A 5,315-nucleotide genomic window follows, 5' to 3' on the forward strand; every position below is an offset into this window, starting at 1 on the left:
TGCATTTTTGCCATATTTTACTGTTTTACTTCCATAAAGGGAAGAACGTGTGTCAAGCTTGTGAAAAGTTGTATAAAATTTACGGTGACAATGCTCTATAAGAACATCAGTGTCATCGATGGTTCACGAAATTCTGTGCTGGTGATTTTGATCTCAATAACCCTCCTCAGTCAGGGAGGCCCACCGAAGTTGATGACAACAAAATAAAGGCATTGATCAAGCCAAACCCACATTACATGGCACGAGAGATTGCAGAAACATTGAGCATCCATCATACAAGTGTTCACGACCATCTGAAGAAGCTGGGATACATAAGCAAGCTCAATATTTGGACTCTGCATGCACTCAAAGAAGTTCATTTGATGGCGCGTATAAACATTTGCAATATGCTCATTAAACGTGAGGAAAATTATCCTTTTTCGAAGCGACTGATAACTGGTGATGAGAAGTGGATTGTTTACAACAATGTGGTGTGCAAACGGTCTTGATCCCAACGTGATGATTCGCCTTAAACAACATCGAAAGCAGACATTCATCCGAGGAAGGTTATGCTCTCAGTGTGGTGGGATTTTAAAGGTGTCATGTTTTTCAAGCTCCTACCAAGGAACCAAACAATCAATTCGAATGTGTACTGTTAGCAATTGGACAGTTTGAATGAACCCATCATCCAGAAAGGTTCAGAGCTTGTTAATTGTAAAGGAGTTGTGTTCTATCGCCACAACACGAGACCACACACAAGTTTGATCACCCGTCAAAAATTCTTGAAGCGGGCCGGCCAAGTGGCACATTAGTTAAGAACTGGCTTGGAATGCCAGAGGGCCCCGGTTCGGATCCCACATTTGAGGGCCAGTGACATTGCCCTCTATAGCTAAGATGCTGAACAACAGCTCAACCCGGAGCTGGGCTGCCGTGCGTCGCTGGTGATGGCGTAGGCTGCAGTCCCCTGCTGCAGTGGGCTGCCATGGGCTACCGTGTGTGGCCGGCAGCCAGTGTGAGCGGCCAGTAGCTGCCGTGAGTGGCAGTCCAGAGGCCAGCGACTGATCTGCCTTGCCTGGGAAGAGCGCAATGATGGTGCCAGCTTGGGCCAGTAAAGCAACATCCTCCACAACTAGACTGAAGAACAAAACAACAGCAACTTGTCTGTTCCCCCTCCCCCAATTCCCCAATAAAATCTTTAAAAAAAAAAAACTTGAAGCTTGGATGGGATGTGTTGCCACACCCACCATACTGGCCTGACCTTGCGCAGTCAGACTTCCACTTGTTTTGCTCTCTTCAAAACTCCTTGCATGGTATAACGTTCAATTCAGATGAGGCTGTAAATCTGCACCTTGTTCAGTTTTTCGCAAATAAAGATAGGTCCTTCTATGAACGAGGAATTATGAAGCTCACTGAAAGATGGCAAAAGGTTATCGAATAAAGTCGGCACTATATCATTGATTGATCTTTGTTCTTTATATAAATGACCTTTGAAAAACATAGACAAAATATGTCATGACTTTTCTGACAACCCAATAGTTAATGTTGGTGAACAAAGGTGGTGACTATGAGAACGGAGAGAAGACAGATTCAAGAGAATTACAAGGGAAGATGGAAAGAATGTCCTAAGTAATGTTGGAAGTTGAAATGGGAAGGGAGAGACTGGGTATGACAAAGAGAACGTACAAAATTAACAACTGGAGGGATGGTGATACCATTAATTGAGATAGAAAATATAAGAGAAAAAGCAAGTTTCCATGGAAACTTGAGTTAACTTTTGGCTAAATAGAGTTTAAGGTTCTTATGGGGAAGAGAGATACCTTAAAAAGAGAAAGACATTTGTGAATCATCAGCATATAGATGATGATTAAAGCAAAAGCAAGAGACTCTTCAGCTTCAAGGACACACATAGACTGAAAGTAACAGGGTGAAAAAAGACATTCCATGCAAATGGAAACCAAAAGAAAGCTAGGATGGCTATACATATACCAGCCAAAATAGACTTTTAGACAAAGATTGTAATAAGAGACAAAGACGGTCATATAATGATATAGGGGTCAATCCAACAAATGAATATAACATTTGTAAATATTTATGTACCTAACATAGGAGCACCTAAATATATATAAAGAAAATATTAATAGACCTCAATGATACCACAAAAATGCCAAGGATCAGAAGAGACTCTATGAACAATTATATGCCAACCAAACGGAGAACCTTAAGAAATGGATAAATTAATAGAAATATACAACTTACCAAGACTGAATCATGAATAGAAAAATCTGAGCAGACATATTACTACTAAGTTGACTGAATCAGTAATCAAAACCTCCCAACAAAGAAAAGTTGGCTTCATTGGTGAATTCTACCTAACATTTAAAGAATTAATACCGGTTTTTCTCAAACTTTCCCCAAAAATCAGAGGAAGGATTACTTCTAAACTTATTTTATGAGGATGGCATTACCCTGATACTAAATATCAGACATGGACACTACAAGAAAAGAAAATTACAGGTCGATATCTCTGATGAACATAGATGCAAAAATCTTTAACAAAATATTAGCAAACCAAATTCAATAGTACATGAAAAGGATCACGTACCATGATGGAGTGGAATTTATTCCAAGAATGAAAGGATGGTTCAATATCTGCAAATCAGTTACTGTGATATACCACTTTAACAATGAAAAATAAGAATTATATGATCATCTTAACACATGCAGAAAAAGCATTTGACAAAATTCAACATCCATCCATGAGAAAACTCTCAACAAACTATGTGTAGAGGGACTGTACCTCAATATAATAAAGGCACTATATGACAAGCCCACAGTTAACTTCATACTCAATGGTGAAAAGCTGCAAGTTTTTCCTCTAAGATCAGGAATAAGATAAGGATACTCACTCTAACTGCTTTTATTCAATATAGTCTTGGAGGTACTAACCAGAGAAATTAGGCAAGAAAAAGAAATAAAAGGCACCCAAATTGGAAAGGAAGAAGTAAAATTGTCTCTATTTGCAGATGACATTATATTACATATAGAAACCCTAAAGACTCCACCAAAAAAATCTGTTAGGCCTCATCAGTGAATTTAGTAAAGTTGCAAGATACATCAATATACAAAAAACAGTTTTGTTTCTATACATTAACAACGATGAATCAGAAAGAGAAATTAAGAAAACAACCTTATTTACAATTGCATCAAAAAGAATAAAATACTTAGGAATAAATTTAATCAAGGTGAAAGACCTGTGCACTGAAAACTATAACACTTTCATGGAAGAAATTGAAGACATAAATAAATGGAAAAACATTTCATGCTCATGGGGAAGAATTAATATTGTTAAAATGTCCATACTACCCATTGAATCTATAGATTCAATGCAATTCCTATCAAAATTCCAATGGCATGTTTTACAGAAGAGAAAATCCTAAAGTATTTTTAACTTCTCCTTTAATTTCCTTTTTGATTAATGGGTTATTTAGTAGGGTTTTATTTTTTATTATTTTTCAATTACAGTTGAAATACAATATTATATTAGTTTCAGATGTACAACATAGTGATTAGAATTTATACAATTTATGAAGTGATTACCATGATAAATCTAATACCCACCTAACACCATACATAGTTATTATAATATTATTGATTATATCCCCTATGTTGTACTTCACATCCTTGTGACTGCTTTTATAACTGGCAATTTGCACATCTTGATTCCTTCCCTTTTTTTCTCCATCCCCCAACCCCCTCCCATCTGTCAACTATCAAAATGTTTTCTGTATCTATAAGTTTGTTTCTATTTGTTTTTTAGATTCTACATATAAGTGAAATCATATGGTGTTTGTCTTTCTCTGTCTGACTTATTTCACTTAGCATAATACCCTCTAGGTTCATCTATATTGTTGCAGATGGCAAGATTTCATTCTTCTCTATGGCTGAGTAATATTCCATTGCATATATGTACTACCTTTTTATCCATTTATCTATTGATGGATACTTAGGTTGTTTCCATATCTTAGCTATTGTCAATAATGCTGCAATGATATTCATTGCATATATCTTTTTGAATTAGTGTTTTGGGTTTCTTCAGATAAATATCCAGAAGAGGAATTGCTGGGTCCTTCTTTATTTCTTGTAATAGCTTTTGTTTTAAAGTCTATTTTGTCTGGTATAATCTGGTATAAGTATTGCTACCCCAGCTATTTTTTAATTTCCATTTGCATTAAATATCTTTTTCCATCCCTTAATTTCAGTCAGTGTGTGTCTTTCTATGTGAAGTGTGTCTCTTATAGGCAGCATATGTAAGGGTCTTGTTTTCTTATCCATTAAGCCACCCTATATCATTTGATTGGAACATTTAATCCATTTACATTTAAAGTAATTATTAATAGGTATGTAGTTATTGCCATCTTTTCTTCTTCTTCTTAAAGAAGTCCCTTTAACATTTGTTGTAATACTGATTTGGTGGTGATGAACTCCTTTAGACTTTTCTTGTCTGGGAAGCTCTTTATCTGTCTTTTAATTCTAAGTAACAGCCTTGCTGGGTAGAGTAATCTTGAGTAACCTACAGGTCCTTACTTTTCATCACTTTAAATATTTCATGCCAATCTCTTCTGGCCTGCAAAGTTTCTGTAGCGAAATTAGTGACATTCTTGTGGAAGCTTCCTTATAGGTAACTAATTGCTATTCTCTTTCTGCTTTTAATATTCTCTCTGTCTTTAACCTTTGGCATTTTAATTATGATGTGTCTTGGTGTGGGTCTGTTTGGGTTCATCCTGTTTGGGGCTCTCTGTGCTTCCTGGACTTGTATGTCTGTTTCCTTCACCAGGTTAGGAAAATGTTCTGTCATTATTTCTTCAAATAGATTTTCAGTTCATTGCTGTCTTTCCTCTCCTTCTGACACTCCTATATTGTGAATATTGGTATGGTTCATGTTGTCCCAGAGGCTCCTTACACTATCTTTATTTTTTTCATTCATTTTTTTTTTTTAAAATGAAAGTTTATTGGGGTGACAATTGTTAGTAAAGTTACATAGGTTTCAGGTGTACAATTCTGTAATACGTCATCTATATATCACATTGTATGCTCACCACCCAGAGTCAGTTCTCCTTCCATCACCATATATTTGATCTCTTTTACCCTCATCTACCACCTTCCTCCCCCCTTACCCTCTGGTAACCACTAAACTATTGTCTGTGTCTATGAGTTTTTTCTTCATTTGTTTTTCTTGCTCCTTTGTTGTTTTCAGTTTTATATACCACATACCAGTGAAATCATATGGTTCTCGACTTTTTCTGTCTGACTTATTTAGCTTAGCATTATAATCTCAA

Source organism: Hipposideros armiger, unplaced genomic scaffold (genome assembly GCF_001890085.2).
Source record: "Hipposideros armiger isolate ML-2016 unplaced genomic scaffold, ASM189008v1 scaffold_83, whole genome shotgun sequence".
NCBI classification, from domain to species: Eukaryota; Metazoa; Chordata; class Mammalia; order Chiroptera; family Hipposideridae; genus Hipposideros; species Hipposideros armiger.